The sequence below is a fragment of the Protopterus annectens genome, chromosome 2.part0, assembly GCF_019279795.1.
Source record: "Protopterus annectens isolate FY-2018-M chromosome 2.part0, PAN1.0, whole genome shotgun sequence".
In the NCBI taxonomy this organism is placed as follows: Eukaryota; Metazoa; Chordata; order Ceratodontiformes; family Protopteridae; genus Protopterus; species Protopterus annectens.
This window is the reverse complement of record NC_056728.1, coordinates 1,796,450,341-1,796,473,794: the sequence shown is the minus strand read 5'-3', so window position 1 is coordinate 1,796,473,794 and position 23,454 is coordinate 1,796,450,341. Positions and strand designations below refer to the sequence as shown.

The following is a 23,454-nucleotide window of genomic DNA, read 5'->3' as shown; positions in this document are numbered from 1 at the left end:
CCTCTTTATGGTTAATCCAAGTGTTTTTCCTGTAATTTTACACTTTTACCATTTTTTAACATTAAACTGCAGCTCAGTTAAAATAGTTGATATTGTGCTTTTCTTAGTTACCTGGTTGTTTGTGCATCTAATATACGCACTATTTTGTTACACTGCGTGTGTCATATAACATATTTAGCTATCTAGCTAATAAAAGTCTAAAAAACTAAAACATAGTAAAAGAAAGAGCATACATAAACATAGTAAAAAAAACCAAACTCTGGCACTCAGCCTTCATTCTCCCTCTCCATAAGGGAGGAAAAAATACCAGCATCCCAAACTTACGCCCTATTGCCTTACTCTCCCCTATATCTAAAATCCTTGAAAAGTGCATTCCACCTCCAACTTATGCCATTCCTGACCCAAAATAACCTCCTCACACCAACTCAGCATGGCTTCCGCCCTGGCCACAGCACCATTACTGCCCTAATCTCTCTCTTAGATACTGTCAGTCAAACTCGAGATTCAGGGCAACTAGTTTACACTTTTCTTCTTGATCTGTTCAAGGCTTTTGACACCATCTCCCACAACCATCTTCTCTATCATCTCTCTATCCTTCACATCTCACCTAAAAATCTATCCTGGTTCTCCAGCTATCAGACAAATCTCAGGCTGTCAAATGGAAAAACTCCATTTCTTCCTTCTTACCCACCCCTGCTGGTGTCCCACAGGGATCCATCCTCGGACCTATGCTATTCAACATCTTCATCAATAACTTTCACACCGCTATTCCTGACACCAAAATCATTCAATACGCGGATGACTCAACCATAGTCTGCTCTGCCTCAAACCTCTCTGAATTGCTGTCTAAAACCCAAACTGCCTTCTCAAAAACTGAAAACTGGATGCACCAAAACCACCTCTCTCTCTTAATGCTAACAAATCCAAGATTCTTATATTCCCACCAACTAAGAAGCACTCCTTCAATAAAAACAACTTCAAAATCCTTAGCCAAACAAACACACCTATATAAGTTATCCCCCCTCAGCTAAACTACTCGGCATAATTGTTGATGAACACCTAAAGTTCGATATACATGTACAACAAAACATAAAAAACCCACCAAAAGCTAGGTATATTATATAGGAACAATCACTTTCTCTCCAACACAACTAGGCACACTCTGGCCTCTACTTGTCTTCTTCCTTCCTTACTATATGGCACTCCTCTCCTAACCAACCTGTCTTCCTCTACTACCTCAAATCCTTCCTTACTATACGGCGCTCCTCTCCTAACCAACCTGTCTTCCTCTACTACCTCAAATCCTTCCTTACTATACGGCGCTCCTCTCCTAACCTACCTGTCTTCCTCTACTACTTCAAAACTAGAAAGCTGCTACAATAACATATCTAAATTTGCTCCAAATCCAAAAATTCCAATCACTGCCTTACCCTACAAGCCCTGAACTGGCTAGAACTACCAAACTATTTAGATTACCTACAACTCTCTAAAGCACACACACTCATTTTTCAGCCTACAAAATGCCCCGCTCTAATATCTTTCCACCTTATATTCCCAATAGAGCCCTTAGATCTGAGCATCAGAACTTAATTGCTATCCATAAACCTAAATGTCCTGCTGGCCAACTACCCCTCTCCTATGCAATTGGCAAAAAATGGAATTCCCTTCCTTCCTCACTAAGAAGCACCCCAAACTCTGAAAATTTCAAGGCCCTGCTTTATAAACACCTGTCTACCAAATTGAAATGCCCCTGCCTCCTCCCTACGTAATCCTTGATCACTTCAAGCATAAGAGTCTCCCCATACTGACACATAAGCCCTATATTCCTCCTACAGACACATTCTTACAGCTCTATCAAATTGCCCTGCAATCTCCTGCAGCTTTATCCCTCTACTTAATTCTACTCCTACAGCTATACTTGCTCAACAAAACTTGTAAATATTGTAAATATAGAGTACTCCTTTCTTCTCTAATACGTGCACATAAAGCACCTCCAATATATCTCAATTCCTGTAACTTCTCAATACATGTAAATATCTATATAACCTTAATACTCAGTTTCAAACCGTTACAAAGAATTGCTGCTTACCTATGCTAATGTAAAAAGCTTAATTATAATCAGTTCCATAAGAATTATAATCTGTACCGTCTTGTATTCCTTGTAATCATATTTTTAAACTGTTTAATTCATTCTAAAACCTTGCTTGTGTTTCTTGTAAATCCTGCATGTAATCTGATTTAATGGATTCTCGGAGCTTTTCTCCCCGGACCCCCACTGAAAATGGGCCAAGTTGACCCAGTGGACTTCCCCAGTAATCAAACTGGAATAAATAAAATAAAAAAACAGCTTTATAATTAACTCCACTGTTTAACCCAGGTACTTTACAGGCATTTAACAAAATTTGCCATTTTAACTCCCTGCAATCAAGTTCCCCTTCTCTATCCCCATTAAAATCACTGAGAATGTGATCAATTACTGCAGAATAAAATTTTTTACTCTCAGGGCATGCCAGGGTATGCTTAAATAAGGGTCTATATTAAATCACCGAACGCTTAAAAAAGCAAACCGTGATTAATCGACCCTATGTAAGCAAAAGCTTACAATGTCGAAGTGTCAGAACAGCGATTTTTTTTCCAAGGGGAAAAAAATCGCTGTTCCAACAAAAAAAAAATCAATTTCAAACATTACATTAAGTGGGGGGGCTTCACCCCCCACCCCCCTACTTAAATATACCAAGTACAAGACCGTGCCAAAAATGGCAAAGTACTGAAGTAGCCAAGCAAATTTTTTCCAGGGAAAGAACAGCCATTTTGATATTTTGCTTTTTCAGCCTTTTAAGTTCGACCAAGATGCATTCGAAAGAATGCGTCTTCGGTCTTCTAATACAGACCCCTAAATAATACATTGTCTAAATTCCTCTTTTTGGTGGCATAATAATGCTCGTAAATCCTGTTTCTTAACTGTCAGTCTTGCCAATATAAAATGAGAAACAGATAGAGCATTTAGCCATATATACCATGTGAGTGGAACTACATGTGAAAACACCAGGAACCTCCCAAACCTTATCATGAGTTGTTACTTCAACAAAGGGCCCTTCTGCAATGTACCTACAGTAATTGCAACTCCTACATTTAAAAGTGCCTCTCTGTGATGCTACTTTTCTGGGATGTTTAGGAATGTTTTCAGTAAATAGGAAGTTTTTTTAACAAGTTTTTAAAACCTCTGAATGTTTTGAGATTTAATTGAAGTTTGTTGCTGATTGGTGTGATAGTTTTGAACTAAGTATTTAAAGATGGTATGTAATTAAAGTGTCTGTTCTGAAGAAAGCCATTGTTTCTGGCCAAAAGCGCTAAACCTGTGGCATTAAACTTATTGAGGAGACTTCCAGCAGCATCGCTCTTTTTTACTGTGTTATTTTAGTTTCTTATTTGTTTGTTACACAGTTCGAAGGCATTGTGTTTAGTTTAGTTTTTATTTAGCTATTTATTATTTAGCCAATAAAAGTGTTTTACATTACACTTTCCACTTGTTTTCCTACTTTTACAACTTACAATCTTACAATGACGTACAGTTTTAGGTTGGTTTTCTATGTTGGGTGCAAACGTTCTGTGGAGATCTAGTGGTTATTTTGTGGCAGGGAAAAATCTGCTGCTTTTTCTGACAGAAATTATTGCTTGGAGTTCTAACTACTGTCTTAACTGGTGCTTTCACATTTCACTCCGTTTAACAGTGCTGAAAAGCCATTTACCTGTTCCCAAGACTTCCAGCAGAGTTGGCTGAAGCACATATGCTGAGAGAAGTTATTCTGGTGTATTTTAAGCTTAAAGCCCACAAAATATCAGGAAAGTACTTTCAATTATCACACTTGCAGTCATTTGAAGTTTTCAATCCCGTTTTGCTTATTTAATCAAATTTTATTCTTTTTTTACAGTTTAGTTAAACTTGACGAATCTGTGTCTTGAACAGTCATCTGGCTCTATAGGTATCCGAGTGTATCCCCACCCCTTTAATCTAAGCATCCCCCCCCCCATGATTTTACACTTTTACCACTTTTTTACATCAATCTGCAGCACAGATAAAATGTCAGATGTGAGATTCTTAGTTGCCTGGTTGTTTGTGTAGGTAATAGAGCCTCCCTTTTGTTACACTGGCTGTTCTCCTTTCTTGATGCAATAGATAACATTTCCATTTAGCTTTCTTACTTTTACATCTTAAACTTACATTACAGTACAGTTTTCAGTTTTTTTTTTAGTCTGGATATAAACTTGCTGAGTGAGAGCAGTAGTAGCTATTTGATGGCTGAGAATAATTTGCTGCTTTTTCTGAGAGATGCCCATTACTGACTGGAGATCTAACTACTTTTCATTTGGTTCTTCCACTTTTCCACTCAGCTCAACAGTGTTGCTAGTCATTTAATTATCTTTCCCAAAACTTCCAGGAGAGTAGGCTAAAGCACATGTGCAAAGGGCACATTTTTCTTGCATTTTCCATGCTTAAATTCCACAAAATATCCAGGAAAGTACTTTAAATCACTGTACTTACAGTTCTGGTGATTTCAGTATTTTTTTACTTATTTTTTCCAAAAGAAACTTTATTTGTTTCAAGTAGATCATTAACATGCAACAAATACTGAAATATAAGACCCTACAACTCTCTTTTTGCACGGTTTTGCGCACTGAGCAGCGTCGAGCAGCGCCACCTAAACAGGTTTAACTATTCCAGGCTCCACAAAGTCTGCTCTTCACTTTTTCCCTTAGAACTGTTCAAACTCTCAAAGTAATCACTCTATTCTCTTTCTAAAGCCCTGCACTTGCTCAGATCTTATAAGGAAACACTAACTAACTAAAGCACTACACCCTCCTTGACTTCTCATAAGTATTAGACTCCCGATTGGTCCTTCCTGATCAAGTGAAAAATCAGTTCCCTTCCTTAATCTGATCAGTAAAAAAAACAGTTCCCTATACTAATCTGGTATGTCCAAGGGTCAGTTTCAAGGTTACTCTCCAGTCCAGCTGGTGAATCTGGGAATTTTGAGGCAATGTTACAATTGCCTTATGTACACAGACAACCCTCTCCTCCTTCCAACAAACTCTAATACATGTGAGAGATGCAGTTACACAGCTCTCTCAACCCAAGACTGGCACAGTCAGTCAGGAGAAAAAGGTAACCACCCACACCACAAATCCAGTCTCACACAGACCTATTGCATCTGCATACCCAACACATAAACACACATAAACATACTCGGAGGCTCTAAATAAATATATGCCTAAACAGCAAAGACCTCCTAAGCAGATATCCAAGCAACAGCCACCCCTCAACAATACCCACAAATCACATATCTCACAAAATCAGTGTGCCTCACAGTCACAGCCCATAAGGCCAAACAACACACCAAATACACTTGTTATAGGGGACTCTATTGTCCGGCACACTGACATCCCACTCACTAGACTGAACAAGGAGAAGGTTACTGTAAGCTGCCTATCGGGTGCCAGGATCCACCACAACGCAAGCACTCAGGTCACTCCAAAGCAAGTACAAGTATGACTCCGTCATTGTCCATGCGAGTGTGAATGACCTGAGACGTACCTCCCTGGATCACATGAAAAGAGACACAGGAGTTCTCTGACCATGTAGACCAGGCTGGTATGTCCCTGACCTTGAGTAGCATCTTGCCCTCACCAAGAATGATGCCACAGTATAAAGACAAAATGATCAGTTTCAACAACTGGCTAAAGTATTGCTGCCATTCAAAGGGGATCCAGTGTCTGTCAGCCTGGGATGACATGCTCGACAAGCCACGTTGCTTCGCTAGGGACGGCTTGCACCTGTCATCCTTAGGCTTTCGTATACTGGCCAAGGCTCTTGCCACCCCCATAGTGCCTTTTTTAGGCAAGGCTCAAAGGACAAACCCACCTCCATAGACAACCCAAAGATAAAAAAACTAAAGGTAATGCTACTCAATGCCAGAAGTCTAAACCTCAAGATGCACGCACTCGAGACTCTCCTCAGTATGGAGAAAATCGATGTCTGTGCAGTAACAGAAACCTGGTTCAAGACTCATGAGAACACCCCAGCACTACCAGGTTATAACTCGTACCATGTGTTTCGGCCCCAAAACTTGGACCGAAGCACAAAAGGAGGGGGAGTATCTATATTCATCAAAGATACCTACACCTCCAGGTTAGTGGCACTACACGAAGCATCGGAAACCATCCATGTGCAACTAACAGCGGGCAAAACTGCCTTTCAGTTTGTAGCCTGCTACAGAACACCCTCCCTATTACAGGAACCCCACTTGGCATTCCTGAGACCACTGGAGAATATGAAGGTCTCTCCAAACACTATGTTATTGGGTGACTTCAACTACCCAAACCTTGACTTGGAAAACTACTCAAGCCCAAACACCCTCGCCCAACGGTTCCTTGAATTTATAAACTCTAACGCAATGGAACAACTGGTCACCACTCCCACAAGAGGGAACATATTGGACCTGGTCATCACCAACATGGGGACTCTATGTTCCACACCAGAGGTAAACCCCTCATTGGTAAGATCAGACCATAAACAAATTTCCCTGGACATCCATATCCCTTCCCCACCCCCAGCCATGGAAATCACTGTAAAGAATTTCTCCAAAAACAACTTTGCACTTCTCAAGACTGAGGTGGAATCCTTCAAAGCTCCTGGGCCAGAGGATAATACAGCCCAATCCGAAGAATCCTTTACAAATGCATTCTATGAGCACCTGCAGGAATGCATGGATCGTGCTATCCCAAATAAAACCAAGACTCACTCCTCCAAAAACAGGAGACTGGTCTGGTGGACCCCGGCCATAAATAAGCTATACAACAGAAGGAGGAAGCTACTACATGACAGAGCAAAATCCCAAAAAGGGAAGGCATCTCTGATCAGTATTAGCAAGAAACTTTGATCCTTCATAAAATCATCAAAGGCCAGTTTCGAAAGAAAAATTGCCCTAGACACTAAAGATAATCACAAGGCCTTCTTTAGTTAAGTCAGAAACATGGGTGGAAACTCCCAGATATGCTCTGAATTGTTGCATAACGATACAAAATATACTGAACCTACAGACATAGCCAACATCCTGGCAGACAGATTCAGTGCAAACTTCTACCCCCCCTTCCCCCCCAAAGGAGCAAACGCCTATCCCAACTGAATGTAACCTCCCTGACATCACAGATACACAGGTGAAAGCTGCCCTCTCCAAAGCAAAAAACACAGCATCTATGGGACTGGACGGTGTCCCAGGCTGTGTCTTACACGAGCTCCAAGAAGAACTGAACCCTCACATTAAGTCACTGTTCAAACTTAGCCTTATTACAGGATAGGTACCCAAAGAATGGCATACAGCTACAGTGGTCCCACTCCACAAATGTGGTGCCACAACGGACCCCGGAAACTATCGCCCCATAAGCCTGACTAGTCTGGTCTGTAAAGCTATGGAGCATATTATCATGGAACTCATAAAAGACATTGGGAGCCTCCAGACACTGGACCCTACCCAATTTGGCTTTGTTAAGGGCAGATCTTACCTCTTAAACCTAGTTGATTTCTTTGAAACAGTTACCAAAGCCATAGATGAGGGCAAGGTAGTCTACACAGCCTACCTGGACCTCGCAAAAGCCTTTGACACAATACCCCACTCGGGTATCATAAATAAGCTTACCAGCTTAAATATCAACCCCTATATCACAAGATGGGTTGCAAACTGGCTCAGAGATAGAACCCACATGGTCAGAATCGCAGGTGCCATGTCCGAATCCAAACCAGTTACAAGTGGCGTCCCACAGGGCTCAGTTCTGGGACCTCTCTTGTTCGGTATATACTTCTCTGAGGTTCAGGCTAACACAGGGGGATTATGGCTGACAAAGTTCGCAGATGACTGCAAACGGAGGGCCGTAATCGAATCTCCAGCTTACACAAGCATCCTCCAAAAGGGTCTCACAGAGATGGATGCTTGGTGCCAGAGCCACGGCCTCAAGCTAAATGCTAAAAAGTGCATAGTCAACCCCTTTGGGAAAAACAAGGTGCCCACAAATTACCACATAGGTGGTAATCCATTAAGTACGGAAGAAGTAATTAGAGATTTGGGGACCAACGTAGATAGTAATCTCTCCTTTGATAATCACATTGCCAAAGTGGTTAGAAAGACCTTCTATATAGCCCACCTTATCACAAAAGGGTTCGCATCTAGATCAAGAGAGGTCATTGTGCCCCTCTACTCGTCACTCATCAGGCCCATTATTGAATACAATGCCCCTTTTGGGATGTACCTTACCAGACACCTGCAGCAACTGGAGAGACCCTAAAAGTACCTCACCAAGAGGATCATGGGCTACAAACAGATGTCCTATGCAGCTCGAGTAAAGAAACTCCAGCTCTACTCAGTTGCTTACCGCCTACTCAGAGGCGATCTATGCCTGATGTACAAAGCGATGTCAAACACAGAATTAATGGACATGCTCCACCTCAAAAAATCCAAGTCCCTTAGAGTTACACGCTCCAGGGACCTAAACCTCAGCACAAAAATAAATAGGACATGCTGGAGGGACAGATTAATTTCCCAAAGGCTCCCCTCACTCTGGAATAGAATCCCAATTCATGTTAGACATAGCCCCTCACTGACCCTCTTCAAGCGAAATTTGGACGCGTAGATGGGAAATCACAAATTCACCCCTGGGATCTCTCCTGTGTCCCTGCTAGAAAGAGGCACAGTAAACTAATCTTAAAAGAGTACCTTCTGTGACCTACTTTTTAGAGGCACAGTAGGCTAATCTAATAGGGAGGTGGAAGCCAAATACACTCTGGCTAGGCTTATAAATGCCCTAGGGCAGATAGCCTAGTATCTACCTATGAACATATGAACAAACAAATGCAAACACAAGTCAGTTATGCAGTTTACAACTCTACTACTGAATATACCATTACATGTCACAAACTTGTAGTCAGCCATTTTAAAAATAATTGGCCCTTTTTAAGTACACTAATATATCAAGTGGTACTCATTTAAAAAAAAAAGATAGGCTGCAATCTTCCATCATTTAAAGAATGAATACCCTGGTCTTTATTAAGAAAGCTGGAACAGAATTAATATTCAGACATTAGCATGGAACAGCCATAACTGCGGTGGTGGTGCTGCAGTAGCGTTGTCGCCTCACAGTTAGACGTTGCCCGTTCGATTCTCAGTTAGAGCGCCTTCTGTGTGGCGACATGCGTGAATGGGCGTTCCTTCGTTGAAGGTTGTGCGTTAGTCCCGGCAAGTCAGTGTGTAAAAATCTACTGCCAATCATTAGCGGACCAGAGTTCCGCTGTGGCAACCCCTAACCGGGAAAAGCGAAAGAAGAAGAAGCATGGAACAGCCATAATTTGATCTGACAAGTTTTATAAGCTGTGCCTGTGAACAATGAAATGTGACGAATTAATAAATCAGCTGTCATGGAATACGAACCTGTTACTCAAACTGTATTTACTTCCTGAAACAAAAAAAAAAATTGTACTGGTGCACCCCTATATGGTGAATACATCTGTTTTGCCTATCGTGGTGACAACACAGATATCAAACTTGAGGATGTCAGCCTCACCCAAGGTGTAAATCTTGAAGCGCTTGGAACCATCTTCCCCACTTGGCTTCAATGTGGTTCTGCCAGGAATAATCTAATAAAGATATTTTTGCTTTGTATTATTCCCATTAGCTCTACCACTTCTTTCTGATTTGGAAGAGTTGAGTATTTCCATTTCTCTGTTGTTGCTTTTTTTTTCAGCAAGGAACAATGTCCACAAAAGGATTTTCACAGGAGGGTTACCCCCCCCCCTTTACATCAGTATGCAGCAAATCTGTAGGTTTAGTGTGTTCCCCTGGGATAGCCTACTATGCAGGTAAGAAAGACCCCAAACTGTTCAAGCTCTGGGCAGTCCCAAAAATGTGGGTCCATGTACCTAGATATGTGCGTCTCCAGCATATATTATCATGATGGGAGACAACCTACCTAACCTGGATGGGGGGTATAAAAATATTTGTGTAGCCATTTCCACTCAAAAATCCTGTATTTGCTTAATGGAGTGTTACCAATTAATACTGAATAGACTACTGACAACTGTTTATTGTTTAAGTGAGTATGTAAATTACTTTGTGAAGTTTATTCAATTTTTAAACCAGAAGGTAATCTATTCCCTTTCATGGGTTCATAGGTTTATACTAGGCTATCTGCCCTAAGGCATTTATAAGCCTAGCCCAAAGTTTTGTGGCTTACGCCACCCCTTATATGAAAAAATACTGTGCCCATTAGTTTGTTGCGCCTCTGTCCAGCAGTGACACAGAGATGATTCCCGGGGTAAACCTACAATCTCCCATCCACAGGTCAAGATTTCTCTTGAACAGAGCCAGCGAGGTGCTCTGCCTCACATGGACCGGGATTTTATTCCACAGCATAGGGAGTCTCTGAGTGATAAATCTATCCCTCCAGCACGTCCTATTTATATCCGTGCTAAGGTTTAAGTCGCTTGCTCTAGTGGTTTTGGTGGATTTGGATTTTTGAGGTGGAGCATGTCCATTAATTCGGTTGGACATGGCCTTGTATGTCAGGCACATGTCACCTCGGAGCAGACGGTATGCGACTGAATAGAGCTGGAGTTTCTTCAATCTGGCAGCATATGACAGATTTTGGAGTCCCTTTATCCTTTTGGCGAGGAACTTTTGGGGTCTTTCCAATTGCTGCAGATGTCGGGTGAGATACATCCTGAATGGGGCATTGTACTCGATCATTGGTCTGATAAGTGAAGAGTACAGGGAACAATGACCTCACTAGATCTGGATGTGAATCCCTTCATGATCAGGTGGGCAATGTAGAAGGTCTTTCTAACCACTTTAGCAACGTGAGTGTCAAAAGAAAGGCCACTGTCAACCTGGGTCCCCAGGTCCCTGATAACCTCTTCTGTGCTTAGTGGATTGCCGCCTATATGGTAGCTTGGGGTTACCTTGTTTTTCCCGAAGGGTATGACTATACATTTTTTGGCGTTTAACTTCAGGCCATGGCTCTGGCACCAGCTATCTGTTTCCGTGAGTCCCTTCTGAAGGACATCCGTGTCCGATGCACTTTCCACTATGGCGCCCAGTTTGCAGTCGTCTGCAAACTTTGTCAGCCAAAGTCCTCCCATGTTGGCTTGTACTTCTGAGAAGTAGATGCCGAACAATAGGGGGTTCAAGGACCGAGCCCTGTGGGACACCACTTGTGACCGGCTTGGAGTCTGACATAGCGCCAGCAACTCTAACCCTGTGGGTTCTGTCCTTAAGCCAGTTTGCAACCCATCTTGTGACATATGGGTTTACATTTAAGCTGGTAAGTTTTTCTACAATACCCGAGTGGGGTATTGTGTAGAAAGCCTTTGCAAGGTCAAGGTAGGCTGTATGGACTGCCTTTCCCTCATCAATGGCCTTGGTGACTGTTTCAAAGAAGTCGACCAAGTTCAAAAGGCATGATCTGCCCCTGACGAAGCCAAACTGGGTCGAGTCCAACGTCTGCAAGTCCGCTATATCTTTGTTTATGAGCTCCATTATGATCCTCTCTATAGCTTTGCAGACTAGACTTGTTAAGCTTATGGGGCGGTAATTACCAGGGTCCGTAGAGGCACCGCCTTTGTGGAGTGGGACCACAGTTGCCGTACGCCACTCCTTGGGCACGTATCCTGTGGTAAGGCTGAGATTAAACAGCTGCCTTATGTGCGGGTTTAATTCCTCATTTAGCTCGTGTAGCACACAGCCGGGGACACCATCCGGTCCCATTGATGCTGTGTTTTTAGCTTTAGAGAGAGCAGCTTTCACCTGCACATTTAAGATGTCTGGGAGGCTACACTCCGCTGGGATAGTTATCTCTCCTTTAGGGGGGGGGGTGAAGTTTGCACTGAACCTGTCTGCCAGTATGTTGGCAATGTCTGTGGGTTCAGTGATTTTTTTATCATTTTGGACTAATTCTGAGCATATCTGGGAGTTTCCACCCGGGTTCCTAACATAGCTGAAAAAGGCCTTATGATTGTCCTTTGAATCCATGGCAATTTTTCTCTCAAAATTGGCCTTAGTTGATTTTATGAGTGCTCATATTTTTTTACTAATAATGATCAGGGGTGACTTCCCTTTTATGGATTTTGTTCTATCATGTAATAGCTTTCTCCTCTTATTGTAAAGTTTGTTAATGGCTGGGGTCCACCAGACTGGACGTTTGCCCTTTGTGGAAAGAGTCTTGGTTTTATTTGGGATTGCCTGATCCATGCAGTCCTGGAGGTGTTCATAGAAGGCATTTGTAAGGGCTTCCACAGCTTGGGTTGTGGTTTCCACTGGCTCAGGGGCCTTGAAAGACACACCAGTCTTGAGTAGTGTGAAGTTTGCTTTAGAGAAGTTCTTCACTGTGGTCTTTTTTGTTTGTGGTGGGGGCGGGATGTGGATTTCCAGTGAGATTAGTTTATGATCAGATCTCACCAATGAGGGATATACTTCCGGTGTGGAGCATTTTGTCCCCATGTTTGTGATAATGAGATCTAGTATATTTTCTCCTCTCATGGGAACAGTGACTAGCTGTTCCATGGCATTTGAATTTATGAACTCCAGGAATCGGGCTAGAAAGTTAGGGCTTGAGTAATGTCCCCAGTCTATATTCGGGTAGTTGAAGTCCCCCAATATGATGGTGTTTGGAGATACATTTATACCCTCCAGTGTCTTCAGGAAGGCTATGTGGGGTTCCTGAGTTTGAGAGAGTGGCCTGTAGCATGCTACAATTTGTACAGCAGTTTTGCCTATGGTTAGTTGCACCTGGATGTTTTCCGAAGCTTTGTGCGTGCCACCAACCTGGAGGTGTGGGTATCCTTTATGAATATGGATACACCCCCTCCTTTTGTGGTGTGGTCCGGGTTTTGGGGCCGGAACGCATGATATGAGGTAAAACCTAATAGTGCCGGGGTGCTCTCAGGAGCCTTGGACCAGGTTTCAGTTACAGCACAGACATCGATGTTCTCCATACTGAGAAGAGCCTCGAGTGCGTGCATTTTGAGATTTAGACTTCTGGCATTGAGTAGCATTACCCTCAGTTTCTTCCCATTTTTGTTTTCTAGGGTGGTAGGTTTAGAATTTGAGCCTTGCCTAAAAAAGGCACTATGGGGGTGGCAAGAGCCTTAGCCAATATCCGGAATCCCAGGGGTGACAGGTGCAAGCCGTCCCTTGCGAAGCAGCGTGGCTTGTCAAGCATGTCATCCCAGGCAGACAGACACTGGATCCCCTTTGAATGACACCAGACATTAAGCCAATTGTTAAAGCTACATACATCTATAATTTTTGAGAGTACCCTTTTTATGGGGAATTGCTCCTTTCACCTTGCTATGAGGTATTGCTCACATGAGGTAAGAATCATTCCTTATGGCTTGATTTTACTGAACAACAGGTAAATCTGCCTAAGGTGAGAATATATCAAAAACTGTCCCAGACTAGCAAGGAATATAGTACATGGAATCTATCCCAGGTAATACAGGATAAGGTCTCCACTAAACGAGACAAGTGTTTTATTTGGGGCCTTGCCTGTAGCCATAACAGCAGCTGTCTGAGTTCTGATACTGTTTTTAATGTGTGGTTAATGAACAGCTTTTTTTTAATCGACTAAGTTGAAATTGTTTCAGCATCCATGTCGAAGTACTGGTTGATCTGTACTATATAGAAGGAAAACACAATATCTGGAGCATACCATTATTAATAAGAGTTTGATGACATAATAGACAACTGCATCATTAAATACATTTGTGACAGTTTTTACATAACGACGCTTGACTTTACAATAAAGACAGTTATTAAAATTTAAAAGCTTGATAAAGTTTAACGACAGAAAGAATACTACATTGTGAGTTGGGCATTTGATATGGTCCATGGTTAGGGTTAGTAAGAAAGGATATTAGGCTGGTTTGTATAATATTTTAGGTCAACATTAGGTGAGCATGACAAACAGAGACAAACATGTTTGGGATGGGCAGGGGAGAAAAGCAAAGGGCAGTGAAGCAGTGGAAAAGGATATACAGATTTGTCATTAAAAACAGAAAACATTTAAGAAAATGTTATAGTATTCAAGACGTAGCCGTGCAAATTACAGGGTTGTAGTTACAGTAAATGTGGACTTGTGTCTTGAATTCTTATGTGAACGTGGGAAAGATGACTAACCTGGTGAGGGGCATGAGCAAAGGTAGTTCTCTTTTATGTGCAGTTTAAGTAGGGTTTTGAATTGTGTGAGATCCTCTATCAGTCTTAATTGGGCTGTAAAGGAGGTCCAGACTTTTGAGACACAGAGGGAGTTGAGCCCCCTGTTTTAATTCCTTGATTTAGAGATTATTAGAAATGAGTCAGTACTAGATCACAGGTCTCTAACAAGAGTGCACTACTGTAGGGCATTTTGTAATGTTGGCCATTTATTAGGCGCATGTACAAGGTTATAGGCAGTGAGAAATTGTGCACAAGCTAAGTAGTTCAGATGTTCAAGTCAGTTTAGCCAAAAGATAGCTTCATAAATTTCCAACTTACTCTGTTAAACGTTTTTTCAGCAAAACCTATATACTATGGGGGTCCTCTTCTCAAACCCATTTTGATTCTGAATCATGGCTACAAAATATTTAGGAAGATTTTGGCAAAAAAGAATAGCACAGATATTGCCAAAATAGTAGACTTGGATCAATGTCGGTTTACAGAAGACAGACAGATGTTTGACATTAAAAAGACCCTTGTTATTCAGAAAGATGCCCTGGACAACAGGAATTTATGAAGAGATCTTCTGAGGCATTTTTGTTTCCACAAACAAACATTGCTACTGAATATCTGCAGAAGAGATCAAGACAGTCCAGTGTGGTACTAAGCTGTCTAAACCATTTAGCCTTACAAGTGGAACTAGGCAGGACTGTCCACCTTCAACATTACATTATATTTAAAGCCATCAGCTCGGGACTTAAAACAACATAATTGATTATAAATAGAGATATAGTAATGAGAGAACAACCTTTTTTGTAGACAACATAACATTACATCTTATCAGTCCAGAACATGAAATAAATATTATACTTGATAAACTGAAATATTTTCTTACTATAGCAGAATATAAAGTAAATGAAGGAAAAACAAAGATTATAGTAATGAATTACATTCCCACACATGACTCAATACAGACATTTCCCTTTTTGTGTCATGAAAAGATAAGATGCTTCAGAAGAGAAAGCACCTAGGGAAAATCTTAGATTTTCTGCTGTACCAGAGAAACTAGAATAAACAGATTGTATTAATTTTATGAAGGCACAAATAAGCAACTGGGCTGGTATTCCACAGCAGGAACTATTAGTTCAGAGAGCACAGTGTGTGTGCATGCTCCAAATCTTGCCATGATAAAGCAGCCAAGATCTTTATTAGTAAAGTTATAAACCTACCAGCAGAAAGAGCTGATCCTGACAAAAGTGTGGCAAAAGAGCAAAGTATTAAATGTTGGCGATAGTAGAGTGTGGAAAATGACTGCACACTATAAACGAAGCAGAAGAGAAACAGACTTATTCCAGTAATCATGGAATGTTAAGAGGGAGGTGTGAGATTCAAGTTGCTGTAGCAATCTGTCTTCAGAATATTTTTCCTGGAGGATCAAAGTAATTTTGATGCAGAACAGCCTATGGAGGAAATGCAAAAGTCTGTCCAACAAAAAATGAGCCATCAAGCAGGAGAGACTACTTCTCATTCTTCTGATAAGCCCACAGTTGGGAGATGGAGAACAGGAAGATCACCAGAAACATGGAAATAATGAATAAAAGTGAAACTGCAAAGCATCAATCACATTTGTGAAATATGGTTGTATAAGAATAAGTGGCAAGAGTGGACTTTTGTTGATTTTTTTTAAGTTGTGAGGAACTGAAAAGCATTTCCTTCACTTCATGTCATTAAAGTCTGGAAAGACTGAGGGGAGGGGAAGAAAAAGGAAAAGGGTGCCTGCAATTAAAACATTTTTTTCTAATAGCACTTATATGAAACTTTTCACACTATAAATTGCATATTTTATAATAAACGTATTTTAATCGATTGTGTATGTGATAAGTTATTAATGTAAGCAGATGCCTTTTTCTTCTTCCTCTTATCTTTAGTTCCTTTTTTGGTACTATGAAATATAGGCATTACACTACAAAAAGCGAGGAAAGTTAGACAAAAGCATGTTTTAAGTTATAGGCTGTAATCTTGGGTTGCTGAGGTGGGGATGGGAAGTACAAGGACACAGATCATAGTATATACAGAAGTAAAGAAAGAAAAAGCCCTGTTCCTGAGTGATGGAACAAATACACAATAGTCCAATCACAAACAAAAATATGTTCCAAACACTATGTTCCAAACACTGAACCACCACAAAGGAGCTAAAATCCAAGTAGAAATCCAAATAAAGTCCAAATGAGATTCCACAGAAACTTTAGTACAAGGGTAATTACCCTTTGTTTTTGATGGTATATACAGAGCTGATTTGCTTCCTCTTACTTTTGCAAAGGTGAATGTCTGAATTAAGAGTATTGGCTTAATCTAATAAAAAAAATTAAGTGGAAACAAGTAAATAGAATGAAAAGTTTTCCTTTAGCAATAAATGCTTCAGCTTCTCTCTCTCTCTCTCAGGTTGCAACAAAGGACTACATTTTTCTTTTTTCTCTAACTTTTCCATGGAGGCAAGCTGATAATAGAGCAATAAAAGACAGAACACTAGTTTCTTCAAGTCTAAAAGTTAATGATTTCTCAAAGTATGCAAGTAGTTTTCTCATCGAAGAAGGGAATTAAAGATAAAAAAAAAAAAGAATGGACACCAATTAGTGTAAGTAGAAACATATGCAATACCATGTACCTTAACACAGACAACCTCTATTTCAGGTATAAATGTAAAATTGCTTATGTCACAAGTGATAAACTCAATAAAGGTGTGTTTAAAAAAATTTGAGTCTGTGTTAGCAGCTGCCTATTTGGCACAAATGTTTCTATTAAGAGGCTTAAACTTCATTACTTGAAGATGTACACAGTTGTGTGTGTTGCATTAAGTTAGCAGTTTCTGGGGGGTGTCTTTTTTTTTCTTTGAATTGTTTTACTAAAACAGAAAATCTAATAAAATGTGACATAGGTTCTAATGTTGATGAGAAAAAAATATATAAAGAAAGGATTAATCTGCCAAACATTTATGGGCTCATGTATCATAAAAGCTGTACATAGGCATTTAAAAAATCTGCCAAATATAATAAGTGGAAGTAATGACTTCTTACCATAATGGCGGCACTTTCCATATTATCTTGGAATGTGAATGGTCTCACAGGTATAAATGAAAAGGAAATAATTATATAAATAAATGCAGAGATCAAATAGCAATGCTAAAAGAGACATATTTGTAAAGAAATGAGGATGTGAATTTGACAAAGAATTTCAGGATCGGTTTTCTGCAGAACATCACTTACAAAGGAAAAGAGGAGTACTTATTGCGAGGATAGAAGGTACTGCCAGCTATGCCAGGAGAAGTGGGGCAGTGGATGTGTAGCATGTGCCAGCACAGCTGGCTGGAATTTTGTAAAGAATTATATGTCATTTGCATATAAAACTTACTTGTACAGATGCTTGTGTTGGAAAATTTATTTGTAAAGTTGCTTGTGATAAAACTGTATCAACAGTGCGCCCTGATGGGCAGCAAAGAAATGTATATGCATTATTGTAACGGTTTAAATGTATATACTGTAACAGAGGATACTGGAAGAGAAGAGGTTATCTCAATCCACTTGACTTTGAGAAACAGTAAGAAAATTAAATTACTGGGTTATCTTACAGTTCTGATTGCAGCCAGAGACAAAATGTCTGTGCTAGGAAGCTTTCTGTATCATCTTTGGGGTGAGCTAATTGCTACTCTGAAAGGGTGGCGGTTTTAAATTATTTTATGACCTTCCAGGAGCTACAGCAGACCTTAACAAGGCTGTGTGTGTGTGTGTGTGTGTGTGTGTGTGTGTGTGTGTGTGTGTGTGTGTGTACTAAACACCTATGTGATAAATCCTGACAGCTTCTTGCAATGGGGGTTGCATGGGAACCAGAAGTCAGATGACCAGGTGTATGTGATGTCATTCTGTACAGAAATAATGTTTTAATATTAGAGGAGACTGAAGTCTTAGTAGGAGTCTGTTTCAATGAACTTAACATAGAAGGATCCCTCACCTACTTCATCTTGCCTTGCAATAGTCAGTGAACCAGGGAATAGCAACTCTTTAGATTTGTCAGGAAAATATAGTGATATTAGTTAAGTACTGTTTTTCTGTAACCGTGAAGCTATTCATCATCTGTGTTATTTTAATATTTCCTGTGACTGAAACTCTGGTGTTTACTATAAATAGTTATTTTTTCATGTTGTTTTCTTATTTACTATTAAATATATTTAAACTTTTCATTGTGGCTGGTCCTTTTTAGAAAACATTTACATTTTGAGAGTATTCGGATATTATTTGGTGATAACTTTGGCCACTCTTGGAGGCCTGGCTGTTTGGTCAACATTACCATTTGTATTAATATTAATTTCACTCAGTATAAGTGGGTACCCTTGCAAGAGACTTGGGTAGCTGGCTTTGTAGTGCCTAGTGGCAGTGACATCTACCTTATAGTCTTGGCAGAAGAAGGCACACTGGGTAAATATGTGCCAGCCTTTCTCTGGTGTATGTGTGTGAAAATCAAATCTCTCGGTGTGTGTGTCAGATACCTGGAGCAGAGACATGAAGCACTGGTTTCAGAGAGAGAGAGAAAGTGGTGGAGCACTTGGCTGAGGACTTAACTCTGCAGCTGTGCCAGTGCAGAGTCTTACCAGGGATCTAGACAGGGAGAGAGAGAAACTAGCCTCTGGACTGAGTGTGTTCCCTGTGTCCTCATAAGGGAAATCGTCCTTGATGCAGAGAGGTCTGCATCTGGAAATACTGAGTGTATTCATTTTTATTCCAAGTGAACGTCTCTCTCCAGTGTCAGTGATGAGGACTGAGGCTCTTTGATTACTGGCCCAGAGTAGGTATTCCTAACCCTCCTTGTTCTTTGGGAGGATCAGCTTATCTCATGTCACTCTTGTCCTCTTTCCCTCCCAAATAAAATCCTTCAACTCTATTACTACCCACAACTTCCCCTCTGCTTGATAAAAATATGCCTGGCCTATTTATAAAACTAAGGGACTAAAAACATTTTTACTACTTGTATCTTACCATCCACTGGCAAGAGCTTCCAGTTTCCCAGTTTTTGTATTATCTTTTGTTTAGCTTCTTCCCACATAACCTTAGCTACCATAACCAAATAGTTTTTAATCTATACACCTAAATATTTAATTTTATCATGTTTCCATAAGTTTGGGTATTGCTGGACCAATTGATTTCTAGGAACATAGCTTATAGCCTTTGTTCCATCTTCATTAATTTTATATCTAGAAAAACCTGGAACCATCTCAGAATATTCCACAACACTGAGATGTCTTTTACTGGTTCTGTCAAGTACAAAATAGTATCACCTGCAAATAAAGCAGGCTAACACCATACCAATTATATCCATGAATTTCTGAGTCCCTTATTTTCTTTGTCATATATGTATACACATGTTGTTAAATATGTCTGCATATATAATTCTGGTATACTGTACCCTTGCATACTGTGCAGCTGCACATTTGCAGAGGTACAACATCAGTATACAAGATCAAAGTATCTTAAATCCACTTCATCTTCTAAATGTTGCAGAGAATTAGGGAATTAAATGCAACTGATTTCAAATGGCTAGCAAGGTGGATACATGTAATGAAAAATGTCTCTGAATTAAGTGGCATGATCTAGTGCTGTGTAAAATGTCTGGTAAGCTGCAATTATTCTTCACTTATTCTTAAAGTATGCAATTTATTCTAAAGAAAATTATCTGTGCCTTTGTAACACACCAAGGCATATTTTTGTTAATAAATGCTGTTTTCTGTATGTTGTTTCTGTAATAATTCAGTTGTTTTGGTTTTAAAAGATACTTGTATATATACGTGAAGTAGCATTCCTTCAAAAGCATGTTCTGAACAAGCCCAAGCCCCAAGCACGACTCCCATTCACTAGCTAATATTAATGTAAAAGTGTTCTACTCCTTATTACTATAATCTACTTTCCAATCAACTACTTCCCATTTAAATAGGACAACCTAGGACTTGTCACTGCATATCTTCCATCCATAAAGAATTTATGACTGGCTACTTCCAATGGCATAAAGATGAGCAGAGGGTCACAGGGTACCTAAAATCATATATACACGTTATGCAACTCAACCTACAGTTGGAAGAGACACTTCTATTATGAATGATTAAAAGTAAATTCACTGACAAAAAACTGATCTTAAACAACCAAGGCCCAATTCTCTGACCACTAAAGCAAGCCAGCCTTACGCTTCACACCACCTTTACTTAATGATACTAATTCTATGATTGCTGCACAACTATGAAAAAGCAGTAATACCCTGAAGGCCAACACAGAAGATGCACAAGCCATGATGCTACAGTTCATTTGTTAAAAAAAGATACATCAACAGGAACATCAACAGGAAAAGGAAACATGGGGAGAAACAGGATAAGAGACTTGGTGATTGATGAACTATACTTTGACCACCTGCAGTGAAACCAGAAGGCACAGACATAAATGAAAGCAAGTCCCAAACTCCAAGAAAAAAGACGAAACCTTAAATAATAAAGCTGTTTATTGTTAGCAATCACTGACATATAGGGTGAGTCTGAAGCCATCTTTGTAGTTAAACAGGTTGCCCAAAAATATCTTGTGGGAAAACAACAAAAGTAACCTTTGATTTTTTTTAATTTTAGCTTAATGCTTTTGACTCCGAGTACTAGTTTGTTTAGACTAATTTACTTTTGAGTAGGGCTTGCTAAACAAATCAGTTAGGGCTTTAGTTTATTATTTTAGCTAGACAGTCTAAAAGAAAATCAGTCAGAGCCTTCTTACACAAGGGAAAAGAAGTGGCAAAGAAAAGGGATCCCAAAAGATAAAAGATGACCTGAAATGCAGGATGCCCTTTACAAACTGTTTGACGGATGACCTGTTAAGTCAATGGTAGGATCCAAATGTAAGTGCACTGACAGCTGCACTTTTATGAATGCACACTTTAAGCTGTAAAAGAAACCATTGGCACATCCCCTTTACTAAGGTGCATATCCCCTCCTTGGCACCAGAGGGAAAACCTTTTCCTTTTTACTACATATAATTTTTAACAACCTCCCTCATGATCTTAAACGTGTCTAGAATGCTAATGCCCAAAGGGAAGAAGTGCTGTACTCTTCAAGCCATAAGTTCAGAGTGGACAGATTGGGGTCTATGAGGGACCCATCACAATGCATCAGAACATTTGCCTTATGATGCAGCAGGATGAGTTCTTTCCTAGCCACCTGGATCATGTCGGAGAACCAGTGCTTCCTTCGAGAGAAAGGGACAATCAATATTATTTCAGGTCTCTCTTCCCTTACATTAAGTATAATACTGGGAAGCAAGAGGAGGGGAAGGAAAACATGCAGACATAGATCTCTCCCATTCATGAAGAATGTGTCCACCATCCAAGCTTTCCTCTGGTATGTTCTGTAGCAGAATTTGATCATTTGTTTCTTGCTTGGAGAAGCAGACAGATCTATGACTGAACACCCCATTTCTTCAATAGTGACAAAGACCTTTTCTGTGGAACATTCATTCATTTAGGTCAACGAAGACCCTGATCAGCTGGTCTGCAATGGAGCTGTCCCCTGAAGGTATGTAGAAAATGGTTAGCAGCATACCTCTCAACTATCTAGATTTTTGCAAGAATGTTCAGATTTCTGATTCATATGTTTGGTCTATTCCTCATACAATTTATGTTTTTTGGCAAATCACTGAAGATTGAAGTCACTAAATAATGACATACCATTCATATCCTTCAGAAAATGCATACTAACACACATCATGGTATTCTAGTTACTTTCTACATTTATAAGAGCAACATTTAAAATCTGTCCATCTTTTTTGAGCCTTTGTCCCTCCGTTATTTTAGCTTTTGTCCCAATTTCTTGTACTAAGAATTTAAGATTTAGGGTCAAGCAGGAGAATGGATTTCAGGGCCGGTTCCCATGTCTGCACTGCCACACTGCACCTCTGCTAAGAGTGGGTGCCCCCACATTTACTGATGTACCATATGACTGTTGTATTGTCCACACCTACTTTTGGGAGTCAACACATTTAAGAAAGTTTGCAACTCCGCTCTGCTGGGAGATAGGAAATTTACCTCGGGGATCACGTTAGTTGCCCTGCTAGACAGGGGTCCTGGGAAGTAAATATTGTGGGAAGAAATAGCCAGGGAAATGTTATGGCTAGACTTGCATAGGCCCTAGGGCTGATAGCCTAGTACCAACCTATGAACCTACTGTCATACTAATTTTAAAAGATATGTTTTTATTTTTTAAATTATCTTTTTATCACAAATGTTCATGATAAAAAAAAAGATGACTCTTAAAACTAAAAAATTGTCAAAGATAATTGGAATATATTGGAGGGTAATCCTGATTTTTTAACAAATGGTGGGAAATACACCTTCTTTTGTATTTGTGAAGGGTGCTACAGTTAAAGACCACCTTTTATAGAGGAAATGTCGGTCCTAGACACATTATTTCAGATAAACCCGTGGGCACATACTGATGTGGTCACTGCAAAGTTTGTCGCTACATACATGAAGGGAGATTTGTTGAGTTGCCAGGAATTAATAAAACTATTTTTGCTACTGACTGGTTTACTTGTGACACTGCTGATGTGGTTTACCTTGGAATATGTGGGACATGTTTCTTTTTTTGACATAACTACTAGGTCCTTTAGACAGGGAATTTTAGAACACCTGTATGCCATCAGGACTAAGAAAGATGATGATGATTGTGGTGATGATAACGTATTGTTTAAACAATTGTCAATCTGTTCCGATCATAAAAAAAATATTTTGGAGAGCTTGAATTAGTAGGTGTTGATCCAGGAGGTGGTGATTATAACAACAAAGTGGAATGGAAAGAAACTCTGGCAATTTAAGCCTACAAGCTAAATCGTTTGGCTTAAATGCAATCATTAATATTAAATATTTTTTAAATTATATAATTTCATAGAGTTTTTAGGTGCATACATTTTTTATAGTATGTTTGCATCGGTTTAAGTACGCATTATTCAATGGTGATGTAATGAATTCCATCATTGGCTGGTTTGAGATAATTGGATGTATTTAAGTATTTTGAATGTATTGTGTTTTGTTCTGAAGAAGTCCATTTATTACTGGATGAATGCAGTAAATAAATTCAACAGTTGTTATTACTTTTTTGGTGCTGTTTGTGGTTCTGAAAAGTAATGCTAACAAATGTTTACAGCTTACT

General features: G+C 39.9%; 1 protein-coding gene across 3 annotated transcripts in view; it reads right to left on the bottom strand.

Annotated features, from left to right (window-relative positions):
• The window catches only part of ATP13A2 (ATPase cation transporting 13A2), a 2,158,003-nt gene that overhangs the window by 10,953 nt on the left and 2,123,596 nt on the right, over positions 1-23,454 (bottom strand). The gene's annotated exons all lie outside the window — the stretch shown is intronic.